General features: G+C 39.7%; 1 protein-coding gene across 1 annotated transcript in view; it reads left to right on the forward strand.

Annotated features, from left to right (window-relative positions):
* Window positions 1–27,823, forward strand: part of LOC109464892 (rab effector MyRIP-like) — a 129,979-nt gene that overhangs the window by 82,548 nt on the left and 19,608 nt on the right. The window lies entirely within an intron of this gene.

Below are 27,823 nucleotides of genomic sequence, written 5' to 3' on the forward strand. Positions count from 1 at the left end.
AGTTGTACTTGACTTGGTACTTGGTTCTCAATAGATTTGTCAAATCTTGCTTTGAAGACATTTACTGAGGGTGCATTGATGACTTCATCTAGTCTCTCATTCCACCAAGGAATTGTCCTGTAGCTTAAAAAATAAAGCAGTTTTTTTGTTGGTAGGATAGTGGTAGACTTGATTTGTTCAAAAAACTGAGTTGGAGGTTAACTGTCATATCCAAACTACAGCTCAAGAAAAAAAAACTGCCAAAAGAATTACCTCAAAGTATTGGTGCATATATTGTAAGTCCGGACCTAAACCCATGGCATATACAAAATTGCATGCTGGCAACCTTACAATGTTGTCTAGGTAAAACTTTGGCCACATAACATGGAGGCCGACACTTGACGATGCCCGATGGCTATGTTTTCTTGATTTTGCAGCAAAGATTTTGCAATCTACGGAAGATTTTAGGTGGTTTGGAAAGAAAAGGGGTATGTGAAATGGTCTTTTATGGTAATAAGTCCGGGCTCGGTTCTTGACTTTTAGGTTTTTTTGGACTTGAACCTAAACATTATTACAAGTCCGGATCCAAGTCCAGTGAACCGGTATGCACCACTACCTCAAAGTCTCACTTCTGAGCTTTCAAACCCTCCAGAAACATAGATAGGAACCTACATGTACAACTGTCGGAAGGATTTGCCTGTTGTACATGTAAAACTGAAGACAAATGTTGTTCATTTAGGAACTGCATACCTGTCTGGAGGCATGGCTTAGTCACAGAGTTAAAATGTTACTTCCAAAACTTCTACATTTCCATCACTAGTTCATATTAATATCCTAAGAAAAGTCAGGGTTTAGCCCGCTCCACAACCTGAAGTGAATACGAATGTTTTCCATTATACGATGTGAGTCAGTCTGAGGGCAATGCTTACAGGCACCCATATGTACAGGTGCAGGGTAGAGCTAGGACTGATTCTGGAAACTTGCATTGTCAAAAACGTTCACAGAAAACTACAATGACTTTTTTCAAACATTGGGGCCAAAATATGAGTATTTTGGAGTTGATTCAGGACCTAAAATCTTTCTCTGTAATAGGATGCCCAGACCTGTTTTATTTTTTCCCTGTTGCTTCATATTTTTTCTGAAAAAATCTGAGAACCAACAAATTAAATTGGTGTGGCTTAAGGCATCAGTAATTTAAAGGCACCAGGTGCCAGACTTGATCCAAGAAACTATTTCTTGTTCCCAAAATGGATTCCACCCACTGGCCATTGATACATTAGTCAGCTAATGGAGCAAAGCATCTGGCTGGGTGAAAAATCACCTCGAGGAATAAAAATTGACTAGAGACTTTTCTTAAGAACAATGGGTAATGGATCTTACATTAGTGGTTACTTTTCATCTGAGAAGTGATTTTCCAAGGGGAGGGATTGCTAAGTGAAGTTCAACTTCAAAAACAAAGTTAGAAACTCCACATTGTTACTGGAAACTGTTTTATGACCCAAGTTTGAAATTGTAATTTTCAACACAAGAAGTCCGATATCTCAAATTTCCCCAATGACAAATTAAAGACTGGAATTGTGCAGTCAAAAATTTGGGTAAGTCTAATTTCTAACGTGTTAGAAATCACAGTTTAAACTTGCTTCATCATGACTTCTACCAACATAGGTGAACTTTCAAGATTCAGTTCTGCTCTCTAGTAATGGGCCTAAACTAAACATAACTTAATATCATTTTTTTGGATTGATGCACTAATCTTAGTTTTATGGAGTAAATACAGTCATATTCAAGTTTTTCTCCCTGCCTTCTGCTTTTATGATGTCTGTGTGCTGTATTTTCACATGTCTGAGAATGAAGGAAATAATTTGGGTTGCTTAGGCCACACCAATTTAATTTCTTGGTTAACGGATTTTTCTAGAAAAATAATGGAGCGGGCGGGCGAAAAAAAAATAAAAATAAAAACAGGCCTAGGCATCGTATTATGGCCCAAAATGGTACGATAGGAGCCATGAAGCCAACACACCAGGCTGGTTCAAAATTTATACAATGAATTTTGAACTTTTAATGATACCATTGCATTGAAGGATGGAATAACTGTAACAACTACGAAGAAAAGGACTGTTTTCAACTGTTCAGGGAAAAATATGAGCATTTTGCAGTTGATTCTGGATCATTATTTTTATTTGCAAATCAGAAAAAAATGAAGCGGCGAATCCGTTAACCAAGAAATTAAATTGGTGTGGCCTTAAGTCTTCTGCTAGTCTTATACATAATATGTTTCACTACAACCTAGTCATTATTACCATGTAGAGTACAGAACAGCCAAAACCTGAAGGATTCACAGATTTCATCTTAACCCCTTTCCAATGAGATTTGAAGCCAAATTCTAATTTTCTCTGCTGTCCTTCCGAGCTTTCATCAAAGTTACAGAGCTCCGGGTGTGAAGTTACAGATTGAGTTCTGACTCCGATCATAATAGAAATCTTGCAACAGTCAGATTCACGACATCAAAGGCTCTTTGAAGGATTCAAGTTTTTCCTGCTACAAAATAGAAGTTAGAAGTTGATGTATGTGTTTGGAAGAAAAGTATTTTTGAAAGAGGAATAGTTCAAATAGACTCCATTTAGACCAATCTAAGTTTAGTCAAAGTAACTTCCAAAGGTGACATCTGGAACTTTGTGCTTTACAGAGGCAACTTTGAAGTCTTTTGATGGAAAATCTTTTTGGCATTTTCTAGATTGTGAAGTGGGATGATTTTGACTTGTGCTGTAGATCTACTTGCCTACATGTATTCATATTTGCCCACTCTATTAAACTTTGGCTACTCTTTGCAAACTTGTAGATCAAGTTGGTCTCTGTGTCAAATGGGTTTCTGGTAATGCTGTGAGAATTTCTAAATTCAACCTCTTTTCTGATGAGGTCTTAGCGTATCTGTAGATTGGACTTTTGCTTCCTTTGAAGTCTTGAAATTAAGGTCTTATTCAAGTTATTGAGGTACAGAATGCGTGGGTGTTTGTGACTTGTAATGTGTTTCTTTTTAACCTTGCCCAACTATATCAAACTTTGGGAAGCTTTGAAACTAAGGTTATTGAGGTATAGAATGTGTCTACAACTATATACTTGTGACTTTTAATCCAAAAGTGCCCTCATGACGCTATACGACATTTGAATAATGATGAGATGTATTTTTCTTTTCAACCATACCCTACTCTATTAAACCTTGGGGGACTTTTACCAAACTTGTTAATGAAGTTGGGCTCTGAAGTTATGATCTGTCAGTTTTGTGAACTATATACCCTCCTTTTTGAGGTTTCAGCTTAGTTGCAAATTGGATGGCATTCCCCAACAACTATTTCTTACATACATGTAAGAAGGCTTGATCTGTAGTCTACATATGATGTCTAAGTGTAGTGATGTTTACTATCTAAAAACATTTTATGAGGGTCCAAATAAATTTGGTAGATACATCACTTGTAGTTTGGTGTACATTTTATCAAATACATGTATAGCTGTTGTGCAAATAAAGTTTTTTTTTGGTGATGAGAACAACAAATTTCCCTTTCCCTAGCCCACAGTCTAGAGGGTGTTTCCCAGACTTGTTAGGTGTTACTTAATGGATGTTTGAATTAAGATAAATGTCATCAATCAATGTGCTGTCAAACCTTCAAAATAACCAAACTCCCTACAGAAATGTTTTACTACCCAATATCTGAGCAGGCACTCTGTGATTACTTTTGAGACTTTCTTATTCCCAAGGACTTTGTTCTCTTGCTGCAGGCATAAGGATCTGATTCACAAGGACTTTGCACTGTAGCTGGAGGTGTAAGGGTCTGATTCACAGTAATTCCACCATGAAGTATGTATGATTTGGCACCCTGATGTCCGACATTAACATGGCTGAGGGCAGAGTAAGGATTAGTACTGCGCCTGTGTGAAACCTGTTTTTTTCGTGGTTTTCAATGGATGTTTTGATGTCAGGCTCACTTGTAAGTGTGCAACCACCAGATTTCACAACATTTAAGAACAAATTCTACTGCTGTTAATATGCAATAGAAATTATAAGAGCATCACCATGATTTCAGCACTAAGGACAGAGGCCAAGTAGAGCAGAAATCTTTGATCAAATAGCATTTGCATCCTTTATTCAACAAATTGTTAATGTTAAGGACTTTGTTCTATAGCTGGAGGTGTAAGGGTCTGATTCACTGTAATCCTGTCATGAAGTATGTATGATTTGGCACCCTGATGTCCGACATTAACATGGCTGAGGGCAGAGGAAGGATTAGGGACATGTCGGCAGAACATACTGCGCCTGAGTGTGTGAAACCTGTTTTTTTCGTGGTTTTCAATGGATGTTTTGATGTCAGGTTCAGTTATAAGTAAGTGTGCAACCACCAGATTTTACAGCATTTAAGAACAAATTCTGCTGCTGACAATTTGTATGAAAAACACCATGATTTCAGCACCAAGGACAGATGCCAAGTATAACAGGAATCTTGTCAATTTTTATTCCTTGAGATGATTCTTCACTCTGGCCAGTTGTTTGCTCCATTAGCTGACTAATGTATCAATGACCAGTGGGCAGAGCAGATTCAGGGAAAAAGGAATAGTTTTCTGGATCAAGTCTTGCACTAACCTGCACCTGGTCTCTGTAAATAAGCCATGACTAAAGATGAATTCACAACTTTAAATGGAAAACTTTATCTTGACGCTTTGCCCATTCAATCGGACAGTCCTTTGCAAAATATACTTCAGTCCCGTTTCTTTCCCTCATATGTCGACTGAAAGTTAAGATGTTTTTGAAAAACTTTTTCTCGTAGATAAGAAAATGTAACCTTGACCAAAAGCCTAACTCTATTAAAGTTCCAAAATCTAGCACAGAACTTTTGCCATTTTTTGTCTTGAATATCTTATGACGTGTATGTATGGTATGTGTAACCATATGTTTGAAACAAATGTGCACGTTCCAATATATTTTTGTCAGTCCCCTTTCCTTAGATATGTATCTGTATCAGTATAGCCGGTATAACCTCCCTTCGGCATAGCACACGAGCTTAGCTATATCACACCGAACGACTTGTAACACTCAATCTTTGCACATCTAATTGCAGGAGTTGTTCAAAGCTTTCTACTGATGATGTCCCAACTGTGCTTAGTTCCAGTCTACGATAGTTCTGGGGAAATAATTCTTGAACACCTCAATTCTTGGTTGATAACTCTGATATTTGAAGGCATGACTGTTTCTTGTTCTTTTCTGGGCTGGCTGATACATCCACTAGTTTATAGATGGTATGTGGACAGAAAGGCAACATGTCTCTGGAAAGATAAAAAATGTAATTTAGGAACATCCCAACTCCATTTCAGCTTCAAACTCCAGCTAAGAACTAGAAAAAACTTTTACCAGCCATTTTAGCTGTTGCTGCATTTCTTGTCATATTTATAGTATGTGTAACTAGAGTTGAAACAATTGAACTACTTCCAATATTCAGTATGCAGCAAGGCCGAAAATAGATCTGAAAATGGTCAATACTTTAGACAAATTAAGGTTTCGGAATGGAATATCTCTCTCATGAATTCTGGCATTAAGTCGTAAACCTTTCCAATGGAAGTGTCGTTAAAAGATTTTCCCTTGAAAATTTAGCACCCCCAGAAGCCTTATAGACATGTAAGAATAATGTGTTATTGAACTGCATCAAAGTTTGCTGCAAAATTGATATCATAAGTAACTACCTCAGACCAAGGAAGTAACTCTTGTGTTTAAGATTTATTCAGGTAAGGCCACACCATTTTAATTTCTTGGTAAACAGATTTTTCTAGAAAAATAATGGAGCGGGCGGGTGAAAAAAATTAAAACAGGCTTCGACATCCTATTATGGCCCAAAATGGTGCGATAGGAGCCATGGAAGAAATGGAGTGTGGGTGGTCGATAGGTCGCCTGAGGGCAAGTGTTGTGATGAAGTAGTGATTGTATCGCACCATTGCCTCCATTATACACAAAGGAACGCTGGCTTGGTTTGGTCACTAGAGTGTGTGTTTTTCAGTTCGATTCCTAGCCAGTATATTGTTGCATGCTACATTTTTTCATCTCTATGGGGTTTTTTTTGTACCGTATTCTGTAGAATATATTGTTGAAAAGCACCATTGTTTCAATTATACACAAAGGAATGCTGGCTTGGTTTGGTCACTAGAGCGTGAGTTTTCAATGAGATACTATGCTTTTGCTGTATGCTGCAATTTGTCATCACAGTGTTGTTTTTTTTTTGTGTGTGTGTGTGTGTGGTGTTCTGTAAGTATATTGTATCTAGAACCATGATATATCCAGAACCATTACTCAACTTACTCAACTTTATATTTATTTTGCTCATCATTTAACAAATGTACAACAGCAGGGGGAGCAGAAGCGCATCCCCCTGAATTAGGTACAATTTGTCACATTATTTGAAGCATTAAACAGCATTCACATAGAAGAAATAATACATATAAACAACCATATATATTTACAACATATATGCACAAAGTTGCTTTATCAGGCTATGCAAAGTCCAGTACTAGTGTAGGTTCAAGGCAGGTTGTTATAGAGTCTGATGGTGTAGTGCAGGAAGGACTGTTGCAGCCGTTTAGTTCTTGCATGGGGAACAGTGATGTTGTGACTGTTCCTCAGCGATATTCCTGTGACAGACTGCGCAGGTACTGGTCTGGATAGTCCAAGGATATCCAGAAACGTGCCTGGGGCATATCTACAATCTTTGATATACAGAAACTATCGAGAACTGTGCTAGATCCTTAGGTCCATTTCTTGATATGACATACATGTTTGTATGTAGCTCATGGTTGTTCTTAGGCTTACATCTTCTTCTTCTTCGTTACTGCCCAGCACTACAGAGTAGTATTATTGGCAGTCATTACGCATTGTTAGTAACAATTGTGCCCGGTACATAAAAAAACAAAGGGAAAAACAAGGATAACTGAGAAAGGAACATAAGACAACTGATTTTGTGTGTGCTAAAGACAGGACAAGTGCATTAGTGCGTTAGTAATATTTACATATATACAAGACATGATGGGGTGGCTCAATGCAGCAGGGTCCTCGCCAGTTCAGATTTGAACTGGGTGAGAGACCCCGCCTCCACCGCACCAGGCTAAAGTTCGTTCCATTCCATGATGGTACGGGGGAAGAACGAGAGCCTGTAAAAGTTGTTTCTGCTCGCGATGGCCTGCAATGTTTGAGTGTGATTGATGCGGCGGGAGCATCAAGCCACCGGGACATTATTCACAGATTTTAGTTGGCTTCTTCTTGTCTGTAGATATTGTTGTTGATGATGGTGATATTGTAGGTGTGGTCCATAATGTACTATATTGGTTACACCCCTGAAGGCAAACGCTATGATTAGTGATAGTGCCGGACCATTGGCTCTGGTAAGCTGAAAGGAAAACTGATAGATGTGTTTCTGGTCCATTTAACAGGCTGGGGTTTCTCACCAGTGTGGGTCTTCAGTTATAGCCTTGGGGGTGTGACGGTCTGGGTTTAGTGTTCTGCTATCAAATGAGATAAATCTTTATGATAGTTCAAAAAGTTGTGACCATTTTATAACTTACAGTTTTCGAATTCAGACAATTACCAAGAAGTATCTTCAAGCCACTACACAACACTCTTCCTACTTTGTATTTCCTACAAAAGACAAGTCCAAGAAACTGCATTTGAGCAGTAATTAACTGCATTTGAATCTGTCCGTTTAAAACTTTTCACTGTTGGTTGCTCCTGTTCATTAAATTATCTATCTTAAATCCACAGCACATAAAGAACCCACCACACTTATTGAAAAGAGTAGGGGACCTTCCCGGTGTGAGTGGTTCAAACCTTACAGTCCGGTCTCAGGTTTGACATCTTGAAATGGTGATAGTCACCTGTTATGTCAAGGACAAGAAACAGTAAACTGCATTTCCCTGCCCCTATATAAGTGTGCACAGTCTGTTGCACCTGGCTCCCATTTCATGGTACTTAGTGTTTGTAGCCATCAGTTCCACACCATAAACCCACAGGTGATGAAATGCAGCACCGTAACTCTAGAGATGTGAACTGGGTTGAGGTCATCTCTGCTGAAGTGATGCTTGGTGCTGTCCTTGGTGCTGAAACATGAATGTTCTTGTTACAACTTGGTAGTGCAATTTGTTATGGTGCTCTAGTTGCCATGGTGACAGCCATCTGGGCCAGGACATTTACTTTTCCTTGGAGAAGAACAAGAAACAGTAGAAAAAAAACAATATTTTTTCCTTCATAATCTCCAAAGAAAATAGAGCTAGTTTTCAGAAGTGTGTACAGTCAGATTCAAGTTGGAAGGCAGGCTCCTTCCTTTTACCTCCCCAACAGAAGTCAGGTACCCATTTTACACCTGGGTGGAGTGAGGAAAGTTGTGTTAAGTGCCTTTCCTGAGGACTTCGACCTTTTCCAGTAGCATGCATGTTGTGTGAGCGACAACAGTCGGGATTTGAACTCCCAACCTCTTAGTCCACAGGCAGGGTCGCTAACCACTGGACTATGCACGCTACTCCACTAACCTAACCAGTCAGCCATTTGCCTGTGCCCATTCACCCGTTCATCCATTCTTTACCGTATAGCCTGCAGTACTTTGTCTGCCCCGTGGATTACATGGGCTCAGCCTACACAGATCTAATAACCCTTCTTAACACTGCTGTGCCATTAGGGACAACACTAAGTGCACTTCCTACAGCCAGGCCCAAGGCAAGGTTATCACTCTGATGTACACTGTAATGTCAGGTCTTTGCTTGATAGATCTGACCAAGTCAACTATATCACTTGTCTGACTTTTGTTCCTTTTTTACTTCCAAAAAATTGTCTTCACTTTATTTGCATATCAATCAATAGTTTGTGCTTATAAACCTGCATTTCTCCTCTGGTCTCTCAGTCACTGACGAAAGTCAGTGGATACTAGCTGAAACGTCTGACCGTTTCCAAAATCATATCCAGTTGCTTGAGTTGCTTTTTGGCGTATCTCACTGCTCTTCAGTTTGTTTGTTTGTTTGTTTAGGATCTCCATTAGTGTGAATTTTCACACTACTGTTGCTGGAGTCCGTAGTAAATCATCAGATAGTAGTACATGTACATGTAGTTGGATCATCGCACACCGGGACATGCCCCTACTCTTTTTCAAAAGATGCGGTGTGTTCTTTAACGTGCGTGGGGTGTGGCTCTACCCAAACACGGGACCTCCATTTAGCGTCCTATCCGAGGGACAACCCTAGCTGAAGCTAGGTAGTACTCATTTACACCTGAATGAAGTGAGGAAAGTCGTGTTAAGTGCCTTTCCCAAGGGCACAAGATCAGTGAAACGGTAGGATTCGAACCCAGGACCTCTTGGTCCTGAGCCAAACACTCTTACACACTCACTGGGTCGAGCTTCCCTCGGTGCCAATGATAGCTCTCCATCTCTTCCTATCCTTCATTAGTACCATCAGGTTTTTCCTGTCGAGCTGGGTGTCGTCCATTAATTGATTTATGTAGTTTCTTGCTGGACGACCACGACTTCTTTTCCCATGTGTGGGTTCCCACAGTAATAACTGATGTATGATTTCATCCTCACTTCTGTAGCAGTGTCCGATGAACTTCAACCTTCATTTCCTTATATAACACTATGATGTTATGCCACACAACCCACACGTTAACACTGCTGGTCCATTAGAGGCAAGGCTAAGTGCATTTCCTGCAGCCTGACCTGAGGGAAGGTTATCACTCTGACCCTGATGTCATGTCAGGTCTTCGCTCTTTGCTTTGCCTGTGGGGCTCAATAGATCTGTATCACACATGTATCAAGTATTGGTATCATTTTTCCATTTTAGTTCTTTTTTCCTTTAAAAGATGACATCCAACCTCCCCTCATTGAAATGTATGTTCCTATACAACTGCTTATCTTTCTAGCATAGATTTCATCTTACAAGGATGCCAGACAAGGTTATCAGGTCTTCGGGAGATATCTACTAGCTGAATGCTCGCACACGGTCTTTCGTTCTGCGACAGACTTAGTCTCTGCCCTGAATGACCTTGACTTTATTGAGTTTTCTTCAAGGTCACCAGGGCATATCATGATCTTTAAGAATCTCACAAGCCTTGAGGCATCTGTACTCTGTCTTATTACCTGTACATGAAGGCTTCAGAGATGTCTTTTGTTGTGTTCACCTACTCTCATCTGCCGAATAAACATACCCCCGGAATAAACGTACCCCCCGGACAAATCTTTAAAATCAAATAAACATACCCCCGGAATAAACGTACCCCCCAGAAAATTACCAAAATTGACGGGTAACCTGTGTCTCTTGTACTAAAATGCGCCCTTACTGATATATGCACAAATCTTTAACTGTTATTTGCTATTAGGAATTTAAATAGACAAAAAAAAAGAGCATTTAATATTTTGTATTTTGATAAGCACCACCCATGACAATAGAACATTCAGACGAATTTATGCACGCGGTGATTGCAAAAACCGGCCCGAAAATGACAAGTTTCTCGCTACAATACGCGTTTATAAACGTCTTCACGTCGATGATTTGTCAATTTTTTTCACACGAAGTTGAAAAAATTACTGGTTTTCAAAAAATTAATAAAGTTAACGTACTGTGCAAAATAAGAACGTACTGGGTGGATGTTCGGGCCCAAAAAAATAAACGTACCCGTATGTTTATTCGGCAGATGAGAGTAGATTATTCACTGGTCTTTGAGCCCTTCATGCACATATTGCTCTTATAGAGGATTTTCCCTAAAGAGATATTGGCAATTCCAGTAATAAATGCTCAAATGCTTCAGGGAAGAAGGCAGCAGAAATGAGCCATGTAAAGAAAGGGCAAGGATTTTATACTGCCCTGCTGTGATTTACAATGTAGACCAAACCTATTAGCTGTATTCACTCACATACAACTGGCAAACACATATATCCTTTTTTATGACCCTCCAGGGTTCATACTTAAAGATACCTTTTCATTTAAGCTATCAATTCTCTGCTCTAAGACAGAAATATATCAAGCCATGATCTGTCTGTCTTCCTGGTTCTATTAGGGCAAGAGGAGTATAATTTATGTCTCCCATTTAAGTTATCCCCTGAGCTTTGCATTTGTAGCTACCCTTTTATTAAAGCTATTAGTTACTTGCTGGGAGGTCTGTGGAGTAGTCAATGGGTCTGAAGGTTGCTGCTGCAATTACAATTCATTCTAACCATTAGTGTCTTTCCCCTAAAGGCCACTATAATCTGTTTCCTTGCTTCCTAGACATTTTAAGGTAAAAATATAGCTAGCAGACATCATACTAACCAAATGGAAGAGGTGTTTAGGGAAAGGAAACATCAGAAATGAACTATGTAAAGCAAGGCCATGGTTTTTCTTGAGGCCCGTCAGTCTGTGATTCACACTCACTATCCGGTTTATTGTCTGTTGTTCCCCATGTTCTGAGGGTTAGACGTGCTTGCACACTGATGCTGAGGCTTGTTGGCAGCCTGCTAATATATACTGTACCTATCATTTAGCTGTTGTATATTGGCATTTGCCTTATAATACAGTGACTGCTTCTTCCTTAAAACGTAAAGTTGATTGTAGAGTGCTTCAGGGGAGGTAGAAGATGAAAATGTGAGGAAAAGGAAGGATCTCAATCAGATATTTATTCAAGCAAGACGTATAGCTGTGTTCTCTCAACTGTTGAACTGTTAAACATCATTCAGACAAACTCACCTGCACATAACACTATTAGTAACAGTATTACAGTGCATTTTCCTGGCTAAAGAAGCATCCAATGGTTTAAATTCATGGAAGAGTGCTTCAGAAAGAGCTTGAACTGTGCAGGCAAAGGCCAAGGTTTTCTAGCTTAGTAGCCAAGTAAATTTATAGCCGTCCTTTGGTATCAGGCAAACCCAACAGGGCATAGTAAGCCTTTTACTCACATATTGCCCTTATAAAGGATTTTCCCTAAAGAAGCATTGGCAGTTCCAGTAATAAATGCTCAAACGCTTCAGGGAAGGAAGAATTTCAAGGAAGCTGAATTGAACCATGTAAGGAAAGGGCAACATTTTTATACTGCCTTGCTGTGATTTACAATGTGAACCAAACCTGTAGCTGTATTCACTCACATATAACTGGTAAATTTACAATCACCTTGGGCTTAAATCATCCTAAAAAGGCATTGGCAATTCAACTTGATAGTAGAACACTTTAGGCAAAGGAAGCACCAGAAATGAACCATGTAAGGAAAGGGCAAGATTTTTATACATCTGTGATTTAGAGTCTATCTGCAATCGCTGTATTCACTCACATATGACTGCCTGGTAAATTTACAATCATATGCTTTAAGCCCCTACAGGGAGTTTTTGCCTTAAGAGGCATCAGCAATTCAACTTGATGGTAGAACGCTTTAGGCAAGGGAAGCAGCTGAATTGAATGATGTTAGGAAAGGCCAAGATTTTTCTACTGCCTTTAGACTGAACCTATAGCTGTATTCACTCACATATAACCGGCAAATTTACAGTCATACATTTGCATTAGACAAACTTGACTGCACGCTTATGCTTTTTAAGCTCTTACAGTGTATTTCGCCAAAAGAGGCATGCCCTTGCTGCACATATTGGCCTTACAGCAGATTTTTCCCAATGGCAATTCCAGTAATAAATCCTCAAATGCTTCAGGCAAAGGAAGCATCAGAATTGAACCATGTAAGGAAAGGGCAGGGTTTTTATATTGAACACCCTCCAGTTTAATTTGGGAGTTCCAGTTTAATTTGGGACAACCTCCCAAATATCATTTACTTTAAACCCAAATGGCTAAATATCACATCTGGTAGGTACAAATGAGGTTAGGAATACGTAGCCATCATTGATGAACCCCTGGGGACTAGCTAAATTCTGCAGAATTCTGCAGAAATCTGCAGAATTCTGCGACCTGGATGCAGAATTCTGCGAACTGGACGCAGAATTCTGCGCAGAATTCTGCAGAATCCTGCAGAATTCTGCAAACTGGATGCAGAATTCTGCAGAATTCTGGGAACTTAAACCAGGTTCAGTTTGGTGAAGTAAACCTTATTGTTGAGTGTTAAAGGTGTGGCAAATCCTGGGGGGTCTTTAGCCTTGGTCCGTTATACCTGTCACATTGTGCAAAAATCGATCGAACGAAGAGTCTTCGAGCTCTAAATGACATTTTCATATCAGAGCACAATTTTTAGTGATCATCAACGATTTTCAGGAGTTGGCAGATAGTTGCTGTGCAGCGACTTGAGCTCATTACCAGGTCGCCTGTACATTGTAGGTCCCTGGTAGGTCCAGGTGATGGGTGAGCACAGAGCAACTTATTGCTCATCAGCTGCAAATTGCATCGAGTGGGGCAAGTTTGTTTGTTTGCAAAATATGTATGATTGTACAATTGTCCAAGCAGCTTATATATGCAGGTTTAAAATTGTCATTACCAGTAGTCATTTTTACAAAATAGTACTTTTTAATTAGAAAGATCAATTTAATGAACTGTTACAGCTACATCCTTGATGTAGTGTTTGGCTACAGATCATGAGCTGGCATGAAGATTACACAATCTCCATTCATGGAATCTTACAAATATACCCAGGGTTAACATGTATTGAAAGGAGGACAAAATCTTGGTCTTTAGGGTCACTTTTCTCAAATTGAAGCAGAAAGTATTAAGTTTTGTTACCATTCCTCCGCATAGAATTCTGCAGAATTCTGCAGATTTCTGCAGAATTCTGTAGAAACATTCTATTTAAATTACAGTATCGGCAAATTTGCTTTTCCAGGGGACTGCAATTCTGTCGTCTGTTTCCAATGAAAGTTTGTGGCAGCTGGTCCACACTTTTGTGACAGCAGTGCTCTGCCATGTATGGTTGAAATATAGATACTGTTCTTCATTGTAAGTCAAGTTGAACAGTCCATAGGTCATCGGGTTTCTACTTGAATAGGAAACCTCCCTAATTCATAATAATTGCTCTTGCAGCAAGGCCTGGAACATGGATGTTCATGGATGTGCAAAATTTTAGGTGGATTGATTTCGAATTGATTGAATGAAGTTTTAGGCTTCAGTTGATGGGCCATAAAGAATTGAGAGCTTGATGCAGGTAAAAGTTTCTTTTTGACAGAGGTTCTCAACAACTGTAAGTGAACTGTTAAATCTGATTCATAATTGCTTTAAGGTACATGTGTAAGCAGACTGAATTGCATGAATTCAAAATTACAATGTCAACCCTCATCCAAAGTTATTTTTCTTACGGTAATCTTACAGCAAAATAAAGAAAATACTGAAAATGACCCTGGTACAGCTTTAGCAAGCAAGGGTTGATATTGATACTAGCAAGGGGAGCCCAAAGTTGCTACTGGGCTTGCTCATGAATTAGTTCCAGCTCCACCCATGTAGTTAGCACAAAACACTCTGGTGCCAGATAGCTTCTCCCATGTGGCTACCCCTGAACAGAGTTCACAGTTTATAGCTACCAGATGTTTTCCTTATAATCACAGACATACAATGTATAAATTCTGGTTGTCTCTGGTCCTGAGGGCATGTTTTCCCTATACCACTGTTCCCTTGGGGAGATTATTCTGGCTGGAGCAGAAATAAATGGGGCACAGCCAGTAATGCCAAATTACAGACTTTTCCCTGATAAAAACATTTTTTGAGAAAAATGTTCACCGGGAAGTGCATTGTATGAAACAAGTCAAACATACAAGGGAATACACCATACAAAACAGCCAAAATGATGCACATGTACTTTTTGTCTTAGTTAAACAAATGCACAGCATACATGTAGACAACAGAGTTGAATGTTTCCATAATCCTAATTCATCTAATCTATCCAGCTAGAGTGCTTGCCTCATTATATTCTATTCTTTTTGTCTATATATCTGGAGTCATACCAGGCCAGGCAGTCGTTTAGGACTTGCACTAAATGCAGTCCTTTTTGTACATAGTTTTCAGTATTAACAGTATAGCAGAGTTTCCGTGACCTGTTGGGTTTCCCCTTCCCAGCCATCTCAGTGGCCTTGATGTCACATAGGGGTCACAGAAACAAAAAGAACACGCTGTGTCTGGTGGATGGTGGATGGCATTGGCTATCATATCCACCGTGTAATTTGTTAAGAAACTTACATGTGTATTGTTTAAGGATGAGTGCAAGTTCAACGGTTGGGAAGTCTTGTACATACATTGTAGTCCTTTGCCTTGAATTGACATTTCCTTGGTAATATTGCTTCTGAAAATGAACTTTTTGCTGGGCTGTAAGGGAATGATTCTAATTTGTGCTACTGAAAAAGATTCATTACAAAAACTGGACAAAGACTAGCTTACATGTACATGTAAGTCCACTAAAAATCTCTTTTATGAATGGCCTGAAAGGCAAAAAGTAATGATCTCTGTTCTCATTATAGTATAGGAAAGGTGTCCAACAGGCAACATTTGTCAAGGGATGCAATCACAGACTAGAGAAACAATGACCCAGATAGAGGCAGCTGTTCTGCCCTTTCCTGGCATGACAGGCTGGCACAGTGGCAGTAATTGATATGGGCCCTGGAGAGAAGTAGTATGCTGCAGCAGTTCCACTGGTTTGGGTTAGCTGTAGGATACATAGAGGCTTCTCAGCCTGTCCCATGGAAGAATAGTTCTCACTTTGATGTTGATTTATTTTGTTTATTCGCACATCTTAATGACATCTGTGAGTGCATGAATATTTGCCCATTTCACAAAAAAAGCTTTCGACTATATTGTAAATCGTACTAAGTTGCAGCAAATATATGCCATAAATTGCACAAAAAGATATTGGAAAATGATACATGTACTAATGTCGTAGAATTCCAAGGGAAATGCAGTGAAAAATGAGAAAAAATGAAAATGAAGAGACTCTATCATTTGCGATCTCTGTGTGCTTAGTAGTTTATTGGTATTTATTAGTTATTGGTTTATTGAATGAATGAATGAAGACCTTTATTGTACACACATACCCACTGGGTCAAGTACAGGTCACAACAGAAGAAAAGTACAAATAATGTTGCATACATGTATAATTATACATTGTCAAGTAACTAAATCTAAGTGAATTTGACTTCTTGTTTCTTAGTAATGGTAAAAAGGTAAGAACAAATATGTTTCATTATCGAAGGTTTGTCTAAATTCATTAGAAATATAAACTTGTCTGTGCTGATTAAATGTATATATTAGTGGGGAAACATGGGTTGTAACAGACCACTCACTATAAAGTTCAGCTCGCTCTTTGCTGTAATATGCATTCATTACAGATTACACTCACATGTCATAATGCTTCTTGCAGCCCTTTGGCTGAATTGGGGTGATGACATTGACAAAACCGTGATGTTCTAGGAAAGAAGCTTTTGAATTTCAGCATATGCATGGAACTTCCTCATAAGAGATGGACTATGGAAAAAGAAAGGGTAATTTGCTTCTGTAGTAGATTTTAGTGGCAAGATGTGTCCTTTCTGAGAAAGTTCAAAGTGGGGACACAAGTGAGTGAAGTTTTGCAGAGCATTTGTCACGGAGCGATAAAGTAATGCCAGATTTGCTACAGTCCTTTGTGAGAGGGGTTGTAAGGTGGCAAACAGGTCTCCCACAAGATTTCCTAAGCACTCTGTCTTTAGGCAGGGGAAATCTGTGTAGCTCTAGCCCAGAAGTGCTGCAATATTCCATTTTTTGTCTTATCTGGCTCTTATAAGGATATAGGTTGGCAGAGTTTGTAGACATGTACTTTCTGTTGTGGTACATAAGAAGCTGCCATATGCCTGGCTTCATTAGCAACAAGTTGGAATTCCACTTGAGGTCAGGGGTGAATGTTTAGTCACCAAAAAGGCGTTCCAAGTGTAGGTAGGCAAGTGAAGAGGCGCCGTCATGGAGAGACGATGCACACTACGTCGTTGCCTGCCAGAACATGTCAGACACTGTTGTCTGACTGCTTTCGATTCTGTGTGGTGGCTATGATATTAGTTCCTGGTGTCTTCTAAAACACATTGCTAAGATACAGTAGCAATTGGAGCTTCTTTCAAAAGGGTCCCACTCATATTGACCTGAGAAAATTTTGGGTCAGATCTCTTGCGTGATGAAAGGAAACAAGCTTTGCTTTTGAAGGGATGAAGGTCACTAGGTAGCCACTGATCACCCCACTGTACTGTGTGTCCAAGGTCAGTATAGAGATCAGAAGCAAGGGAATGGTCACTACATATCCTGGATGTGAGGCCATACATTTGTACATATACAGAGCGTGATCAGCATAAATGCCTATGATCTAATTATATGACAGGCAAATCATTAAATTCAGATTAGAAAGAGTGTTTGATCAGTGATTGATAAGAACATTTAGACTTTCAATGCATTGTGGTTGGAGTATGGGTGTGCCATTGCATTATTTTTGGATAGATAGCAAGTGTAAGATATGGCAAGCATTGTCAAGATCACTAAGTCTTCTCTAACTAAACTGAAATACATTTAAAGCTTCTAAGCAGCATTTCAGATAGTTTTGTGCCAATTCATGTGGTTAGGGTTGGCAGGTCTCAGTTTCGTGCCCTTGGGAAAGACACTTTGCACCTATTTCCTAATAATATACTCAACTGAGGTGAAAATGAGTACCTAACTTCAGCTAGCGATGTCTTCTCAGATATGTGAAGTGGAGAGCCCATGTTTGAGGAGAGACACGTGTAGCATGTGTAAGATCCCACCCCACTTTGAAAAGACCAGGCTGACGGTCCTTCCCATTTTGTGGTTCAAACCTTACAGTCTGGTCAGGCTGTAACAGTGGGGGTTTATAGGTGCTACCAACTCACCCGGCCAATGGGTCTAGACCTTTTCGGCCGAGTGGTTAGAGCGTCTGCGTGTAGCCTGGGAGCCGTGGGTTCGAACCCCGGCCCGGGACCAGTGGGTTTTTATCTGTTTCTACTGGCTCCTGTTTCTTACACATCCACACTGTAGCCTTAGGTTTCAGTTCAAATTTTTTTTTTAGAACAGAACAAACTCTCCCTCTAACCTCCTTGATATACATGTACCTTACATGTATATTGCATGTTTGGCCCTTTGCTAGTACTACTTTTTTCCGAGACAGTGGAAGATGAGTGATCCCACTTTTCCTATAATGTGTGGGTTTTGTGATGTTGTGATTCATTGAAATTGCTGTTAGAGGAGATGTAAGAGGAAAGTACATATAGTTTTCTTTTTGTCTGTAAACTTGGAGAACCTATAATGGAATTTGTTGGCCTCTTCAAACAGGCCCTTACTTTCATGATTGTAGAAGGAGCAATTTTAAATAACATGTGTTTCATCTTCCACTTTGTTTGACATGCAATATAGTTACAAGTTCTTTCCCACACAGATAAGTTCTTATACTGCCTTTTACTATTCTATTTCAAGAGGGTGAGCATTAATTCTAACTTTGCTATTGCAGCGCATAAATCAAAATCATCTAGTTATGTAAAAATCACTTGTTAATCCTGTTGTCCAGGGCTCCCTTTTTAGTCACCCTTCCTGGTGAGACTGAGGGAGATGTAAGAGGAAAGTACATATAGTTTTCTTTTTGTCTGTAAACTTAGAGAACCTATGATGGAATTTGTTGGCCTCTTCAAACAGGTTCCAACTCTGGCGTGTCCTGGGATGGGGCAGGCATGTTTCCCCCAGCTGAAGGGAGTATTGTGTTCCACTGCAGTCTGGCATCAAGGCTGGTGCTGATCATTCCCTTGCCCTATGTCAGTGTCTGAATTCTCCAAGCAGATGTTAGGCTAGAAAATAGCCTAGTGATCTTTTCTCACTGGCTGATACAATGTATGTCTTGTATCCAAGTGTCTAATTCTCCGAGTAGATGTTAGGATGTACATGTAAGGCTAGAAAATTGTGATGTATTCTAACTGGTGGTGATTCAAGGACTGTCAGAAAATCTTGTTACAAAGTGATTGAATAGAAATGCTATTCAAAATGCATTAAAATGTTGATTTGAATTTCAGTTTTCTCCACAAAACAACCTGAGAACAAATTTAACAAGTGACTTCACAAAGACTGGTTCTTCAGCCTTCAGGGAGAGTCTAAAGGAGGTCCTTTGAAGAACAAAGACCTCACTCAGACCCTGACCTCAATATTCAATGATACTGGTGCACGCTCTTCCATTGGGACCTCTCACTTACATGTACAGCCACTCCAAAACTTGGAGTGTTTCACAAGGAATGGCGCAATCCAACTGCTTTGCCATATGTAGTAGATAGTAGATAGTAGATTCTTTCAGCCAGGTAGGCATCAAGTCCTGTACATGTTGGGGTTTTGATCCCAGAACCAGGAGTCCCAGAACTGTTCTGGTGAGCTCTGAGGCATATGTGACAGTTTGGATGGTCAGACAAACTTTGCCGCTCTGTAGACATGGGAATTTTTCAATGTTTTCCGGCAACTTACGGTTTTTATTTTCAACCGTTTTGCTTGACACCTTACTGAGCTCGACGTGGGTATTTTTCTAAAACTACCTGCCTTGAATTCTGTCCATGCTGAAAATTTGTCCCCAAAGGGGGGGGGGGGTTCTGTGTTGTTTTGTGATTGTCAGCTTTTTTGACATCCACTAAGTTAAACTTGAAGTCCAGGGTTAAAACTTTAAGCCCCTGAAGCCCTAAACACACAACAAAACCCACATAGGCCTGCCACAGAGGCTAGTATTCAGAGTGGATATAAGGCCACACCAATTTTACCTCTTCATTTTTTTCTGATTTCAAAATAAAGAAAAAGATTTCTGTTTTTACATTTATGAGTGCCTGCTTGTAGAAAACACTGTTTTGCAAGGTTATCAGCTCTGTGTTAAGTTACCTCATTGAAAACTGAACTAAAGCATGGCCATACAAATGGCTCATTGGATTGAATACCAGATTGATAAAGCAAATTTGTTCAACTTTCTATCTGAAATGGGATATACATGTATTTACCCTTTCATCTTACAAGGTAGGAAAGAATCTCTGTGCATATGTGCATGTCTGTGTGTGTTTTTGATACACGTACTGGAGATATAATCCATCTGTACATCTAGAATTAGGATATGACAGTACTTTCTCAGGTCTTTTGCTTATTTTCCTTCAGTCTAGAAGTAGAACAAAATAATTTGAACTAGCCTTCTCAGGAATGCACCTTCTTAGGTCATTCAGCTGACCCCAATTCCCCCTATGGGTCCTCTAAGGGGCAACCTTTTGTTACAGGGCCTCTGTTGGTGGAGGAATACTGGAAAAAAACTGATTTGAGAACACAGACACTGATTTGAGGACACAAAGCAGTACTAAACAACCAGTCAGAGATATCTGCATGTTTGATGATGACTGTTATGCAGTATGTTTTTATATCCAAACTATTTTGTACTATTGACTATCAAGTTGCAGGCAGGTCTACCTAAATACTTAAATCATGAGTCAACTGCTATAAAACACTTCTCTTTCTGTATGACCTGTAACAACTTGGAGGTTGCTTGAGTAGGTGTCACAGCTCCGGGGTTTGGTAGGGTAGCCTGACTGCCTGTGTTGGGAGAAGCTCCAATGAGGGTTTGTGTTACACAGGGACAGGACACCTGTCATCAAGGTACTTAGCAGGCACATACATACCATGCATGTACATGTGTGCCAGATTTGATAGGAGCCAGGTGTGACTAATGAAGATTTTCTAGGAGTGTGGGCCAGCCTTAAGGATTTGTTTGTTTTAACAATCATGTGGGTGGGACCATAACTAATCAATGCTCAAGCCAGTAGCAATCTAAGATTTGTAAGCACCCACAAGAGCCACATCCAATACACTTTTAGGTACACTCTGGATGCACAATCATCTATCTATGCACAGATCTAATCATATAATATAATTCCTTTTCTTTACTGCTACAGAATATTCACCCCTATCAGTCCATCACCTGCGCATGTACTAAGTATATCTCAAGGACGTGCAGCAGGAGTTTGTTTTAATCATAGACTGAGACCCAATTTACACTTCAAACATCCCATTGTCTGTTGTACTGTATAATAATCTTAGGTATAGATTGTGTAGAAATCTACTTTTCTTACCGGAAAAAATCTTTTTCTAACACTTTTTTGCACTGAGCTAATTAAGGGTAAAGGCTTACATGATAGTAGAGCACGGTACGTATTGTCCCTGAAAAATGAAAAAAAATCCATGTGATAACTTTTTCGCGACTTCCAATGACCATAACCCACCCATATGTACATGTAATAGGAAACCTCACATGACATGGCGTTACCTCTTACACACCGACAAGGTGAGACAAAACATTCCTGGCAAAAGTTACTGATTCAGTCAATATTGATTACTAGTTGTTGGAAATTTTTAATTGATTGATGGAGCCCAAGGGCAGAGCTCTGTCACCTCCATGATTGTCGGAGTCAAGTCGGGTTTTGGTGCACAGCAACTATCTGCCAACTCCTAAAAATTGTTGATGATCACTAAAAATTGTGCTCTGCATCTGATGGAGAAAACACTGGACAAATTAGTGGGCCTGCATACCCTTTTTCGTTAACCGTTATGGGCTATTTTATTCACTGTTAATCGTTGCTGGCCTGCACTAATTCAACGTTAAGCGTTATCAGCATATTCATCGTGAAGCGTTATTGGTCGTCTTAATTCAACGTAAAACGTTATTTGTCATCCTAAATTCAGCGTTAAGCGTTAATGAATAATTCTTCGTTACGCCTAATTTTGCCTTTCAAAGTGCAGGAAAATGCATCATTGAAGGTTCAAAAATACAAAATTTCCCGGGGGAGAATGCCCCGGACCCCCCTTCATTGCTCGCGTCTTTGGCGCTTGACTCGCGCTTCTGCGCTCGGTCCCCTTCGGCTCTAGCCAGCGCCAGTTTTCTTTCAATTACCGGAAGTTTGCGGAGCATTACAGAATTTTGTAACGAATCCGTCAACCTTGACAGACAAAATTAACAAAAATCTAGAGTAAAAATATGAAAACATCAGAAGGACCGACAAACACTCTCAACACCATGATTTGCCTCTCAAAATGTGGGAAATTGCGTTTTTGAAGGCTAAAAAATCTTAAATTTCCCGGGGAACACCCCTGGACTCCCTTTAGATTGCTCTCAAAATCCATTGGTACATGTATAAGTGGGCGCACGGAAAAAAGTCAAGCTGGGTAGAGCCTTGGCCGACGTCGACTCGGACTCCCCTTTATTTGTGGACGCATTAGGGGACCAGGGCAGTTGGGAAACACATATTTTAAATGCGTTCTTCATTACATGTAAGGTATAAGTAATTTTGTCAGTGATCACCTTTTCTCACAAAGCGAGATACCAAATCCAGTGCAGCTCGAAAAAAAGCCTGTAAATTTACCGTTAAGCGTTGCCAACCGTCCTGAATTTACCGTTAAGCATTATCGGCCCAGCTGAATTTACCGTTAAGCATTATCGGCCCAGCTGAATTTACCGTTAACCGTTGCCAGGACCCCCCATGCAGACCCTCATATTACTGAGTCAATGAAAATGTCATTTAGAGCTCGAAGACTCTTCATTCGATCGATTTTTGCACAATGTGACAGGTATAACGGACCAAGGCTAAAGACCCCCCAGGATTTGCCACACCTTTAACACTCAACAATAAGCTTTACTTCACCAAACTGAACCTGGTTTAAGTTCCCAGAATTCTGCAGAATTCTGCAGAATTCTGCATCCAGTTTGCAGAATTCTGCAAGATTCTGCAGAATTCTGCGCAGAATTCTGCCTCCAGTTCGCAGAATTCTGCATCCAGGTCGCAGAATTCTGCAGATTTCTGCAGAATTCTGCAGAATTTAGCTAGTCCCCAGGGGTTCATCAATGATGGCTACGTATTCCTAACTTCATTTGTACCTACCAGATGTGATATTTAGCCATTTGGGTTTAAAGTGAATGATATTTGGGAGGTTGTCCCAAATTAAACTGGAACTCCCAAATTAAACTGGAGGGTGTTATTGGCCTTTTTAGTGATTTACAGTCAATCTGTAGCTGCTGTATTCTTTCACATACAACTGGTGAATTTATAGGCATCCTTGGGAATTTAGACATGATGGCTGGATGCAGTAAGCTTTTGGCTCACATATTGCTCTAAAAGAGGCATCAACAGTTCCAGTTGATGGTAGAAGTCTTTAGGCTAAGGAAGCTGAAATGAGCCATGTAACTTGTAAGGAAAGGACAACTTGAAGGTTTTAATACTGCGTTTTTAGTTATTTCTTTGTAGTAACGTCTATGTGTAGCTGTATTCACTCACATATGACTGGCAAATTTATAATAATTATATTATATTATACTTTGGCATTAGACAAACTTGACTGTACACTCACACTTTAAAGGGGAAGAAGTTGTTCAATAAAACCTGTCATTACATCGTGCATGGTATGTATGAAAAGTGGTTTCCTACACTCAATTCGTTTGACTAAGTTCATCTTGTTTAGATTGCTATCGGCCATATGAAGTCGCGACTAGCACCTAGCGTCGACAAATTTGCTTCTCAAGATGCAAGCAATGGCTCGAGCCAGCATAATAAACCTTGGTTCAAACATAATCACATGTGTGTCAACTCAGTTGCTTACAGAGACTCATCATTGCCCCCTTTTGTCACCTCGATGACATTGAGATGACCTTGGCGGTTCCAGATGACCTTGAATAAACGGCCTTGTTTGGGATCCAATTCCCAGCAAATTGGACCTGGCGCCGGAGAGTATTATGGATCCGGTGCTCATTTTATGATGTCCTTTCTCATCTCGGCAGTTCCAAAAGTTCAACGGCCTCAAAAACTCAACTTCTTGTAGTTACAGATGATGTTTTACAGAGCACTAAGCTGTTCAAAAACTTGTTTTTTCCTATTTGGCCACACCAAGTAAATTTTATGGATGACGTCCGCGCGCGCATTGATTTTGGCCTGTTCCTAGAAAAAAAAAAAGAAATTTCGCTTCCTGTAACTATGACCAAAGAGTCACAACAGTGCCGCAAATCGTCAGATCGTGAAACCCGTAACGCCGAAAGCCTGTGCCTGGTTAAAAAAATGAAAACAAAAATGAAAAAAATACAAACAAAATGGCACTGAAAAAATCCCGTCAATAGTTCCAAAACAGTACCGTTTTTGGAACTATTAACAGACAGGATGGTCCTGTCAGCAGTGCAATATTTCTTAATTAGGCATCTTGTTTTTTAGGGCCCTTCTTGTTTTTTTTTCGCCCTCTCGCATTAGATTTAGGGTCTCCTAAGGACGTCATCCATAAAATTTACTTGGTGTGGCCTTAGTAAGTGGAACTTGCTGCCACCAAGTACTGTAGGGGCATCATCACTAGTCAGCTTTAAACAATGTTTAGAGTTAAGATTTGCAAGTATGACAGGATGATCACTGTTAGTAAATATAACTGAATCTTTAATTGCATGTTCATGCCCATGGGGCTAAATGCATACATCAGAATGTGATGTTACATGTATATCATACTGAGTAACATGATACATACTATGTATCATATTACTGGTGTATCCTATTAGGATATAAGGATAACAGAATAATGTAAAAGTCGTCACAACTACTAGAGAATATGCTAATGTAGGCCTTGAAGATTTCTTCTCTCTTTTTAAAGCAATTGGAGATAAATCCACAAAGTTTTTCTATTGTATGGTCATTACAGGTGGACATGAGATGACTGAATGCCTCTTTCTTTGTTCTACCTTAGCTTAATAGTATATATAACCAGCTGCCACCATGCCGCATGCCTGCAAAGCCAGTGTGTTATGTTTTAGGGCATATATACATTTAAAGTAGTATACATAAACCTCTTAAGTGTGATCTGAGTTTGGCTGAAGAACTTCTTCAGAAGAAAAATGTCAAAAGCTGTTCTCACCACCCCCACATGTTGTCACAAGACCACTTAAACAGCTTTGAATGCCATGGTTGCTGAGACTTACTGTGCAGTACCCCGTAAGAACCGTTATATTGCAAGATATACATTCAAGTTCAACTGAAATTGGACTGTGATTAACAAGTTTTATGCTCCAGTCTATAGTCTTCACCCTTTGTGCTTATGTAAGTCCATATATTACTGTCTTTTCTGGACAGTTATGCAGTTATGACAGTCTCTGTATAAATCATAGGCTCCTATGACTAGAAGAGCCTTCTGGCATGGGTTGGGTAACACCATTCACATGCAGGGCTGGAAATACTGGGTGCATGTGCACCTTAGTGCACCCAAATTTGGAGCTGTGAAACCAATTTTTTTGCACCCAAATATTTTTGTAGGCATTTTTGTACATGTTAAATGTATAATAGTATACAGGGTATGCTTGGCATCTAAGTGTGAGAAAAATGATAAAAAATCTTTTCTGTAGTACTTGTTTAATATTTTAAAGTTAGCTCCCAAATCAGATTCAATCTGAAGAGGAGCAGTTAGATTTTTTATGGTGCACCCAAAAAATGTTTTGTGCACCAGTGCACCTATTCCCAAAATGGATTTCGAGCCCTGACATGGTTGGTCACAGTACTTTTATTAGACAGTATATTACATAAACTCAAGTGTGGGCTGACGTTGGCTTAAGAACTTCTGAAAAAGAAAAATGTCAAAAGTTGAATGTATAATCATGGGATCACTTGAACAGCTACAAATGCCACAGTTGCTGTGATATATTGTGCAAAACCTCATAGGTACAGTTATAACTCTCTTGCAAAGTGTACATTCAAGTTATACATGAATAGGACCGTGGATAACTGGTTTCATGCTTCAGTAACAGCGATTTATGGTGCAAGACCGTAACTGAGTAGCAAAACATTCAAATTCAACATGAATAGGACCATGGATAACAAGTTTATGCTTCAGTGTACAGTGATATATGCACAAACACATGAAGTTTAACTTGAAGAGGCATGTGAATAACTGTTTTTATGCTTCAGTGTGCAGACTTCCTCCTTTGTGCATTGGCAGTCTTGTATACCAGACTTGTGCCTTCTCTGCCAAAAGTTATGTAAATGCTCTGATTTAGTGTCCTCAGGCATACAATGATTAAAGCTTTGGGAACAGCTATGGATGTCACATGTAGTTACTGTAACTTATGGTGTGCATTTGCTGTTTTTATGCTTCAGTGTACAGACTTCCTCCTTTGTGCATTGGCAGTCTTGTGTACCAGACTTGTGCCTTCCCTGACAAAAGTTATGTAAAATGCTCTGATTTAGTGTCCTCAGGCATACAATGATTAAAGCTTTGGGATCACTTGAACAGCTATGGATGTCACATGTAGTTACTGTAACTTATTCTGTGCATTTGCTGTACAGTAGTTCCTTAGAAAAACATGGTATATTGTACACAAACGGGGAAGTGAACAACAGGTTTTATGCTGAAATTTACAGTGCAGTCTCTATTGTGCCTTGGCTATCTCCTATACCAGACATTCGCAAACCTTCCATACCAGTGGGCTGTCTCTGCTTTGGGGTTTAAAATCTTGACAATATATGAATCATCTTAAGCTCTTGTGATAAATGTCCAGCCTTCAGCATCAGTGTAGCTGGCTGACCAAGCCTTACTCTTTTGTGTCTTTAGTCAGAAGCCTTTCTTGTTCACTTCCCCTGCTACACAATGATAAAATCTTGTATGAATCATATTTAGCTCTTTTGATGAATGTCCAGCCTTTTGCATCAGTGTAGTTGGTTGACCAAGCCTTACTGTTTTGTGCCTTACCATTGAACTTTCCTCTGTTACACAATGATAAAATCTTGTATGAATCATAAGCTCCTGTGATGAATGTCCAGCCTTCAGCATAGCCTCCGTAGCAGGCTTATAGAACTGAGAGTTTGGTGGTCTTCGGCTGTTTTCTGATCAGCTCAGTTCTTCCAGTAATTTAACCACGCCGGCTATGTTGTCTATATGCAATCAGAAAATAACACATAAAAGCTCTCAAAGACCATGAAGACCCCCAAACCCCCAGTTTTTGGCATGCTATAGAGGCTACTTCAGCATGAGAGTGTAGTTGGCTGACCAAGCCTCACCCTGTTGTGCCTTTAGTCCGTACTTCCTCTGTTACACAATGATAAAAGCTTGTGGGAGTCATATAAGCAGTGTTGATAAATGTTAGGCCTTCAGGTTATGTGGTTTTGGCTGTGGAAAGGTCGACACCGTGGCACAAACTATGATAAAGTGGGCGCCGGGGAAGCCGGGGCATTGCTCTAGCTTAGTCCCACATTTATAAGGCCTTGGAAAAAATGTTGTGTTTCCTGTTTCCCGACCGACCCTAGAAAAAAGTAGCCTGGGTGTCATCCGATTTGTTTTTTTGGGGGGGGTTAGCACTTAGTCTAGAGACTCTGAGGTGATTTCAAAGTAGAAAACTTTGCTCATTTCCAAACACTTCTTAATCCTCCAATCCTTCTGATTGAAGTCTTTCCATCAGCACTTTTCTCAAGTCATTTAAGAGCCCAGAATCTTGATAAAGGCATTACTTTAAGACTCCATATTCCCCTGGAGTTTGAGTTGCAGACTTTAAGGCGACCAGTAGAATCCCCTGGTTGGAATCTTGCTGAGGAAACTTGCCCTTTGGTCAAAAGATGAATATCAAAGACTTAGTTTGTGGAAAGTGTAGGATCAAAACATGCATGGCCAGAAGTGAGGCTAATATGCAAGATAGTCATCAGAATTAGAAATCAAGAATCAGCTTACAAGCAAATCACATTTTGTATAATGTGTCTATATCTGTATAATATTATCAGATTCTGGTATAACTGCCCTTTGGCATAACATACCAGCTTCTGATAAATACATCATTTATTAGAGTTGCACAGTCAGGCAGTATGTGAAAGCTTTTGACAAGAGTCAGGTCTTTGATAAAGATTTAAAAAGCCTTCTTATTTGCCAA

This window comes from Branchiostoma belcheri, unplaced genomic scaffold (genome assembly GCF_001625305.1).
Source record: "Branchiostoma belcheri isolate BF01 breed outbred unplaced genomic scaffold, Haploidv18h27 scaffold143, whole genome shotgun sequence".
NCBI classification, from domain to species: Eukaryota; Metazoa; Chordata; class Leptocardii; order Amphioxiformes; family Branchiostomatidae; genus Branchiostoma; species Branchiostoma belcheri.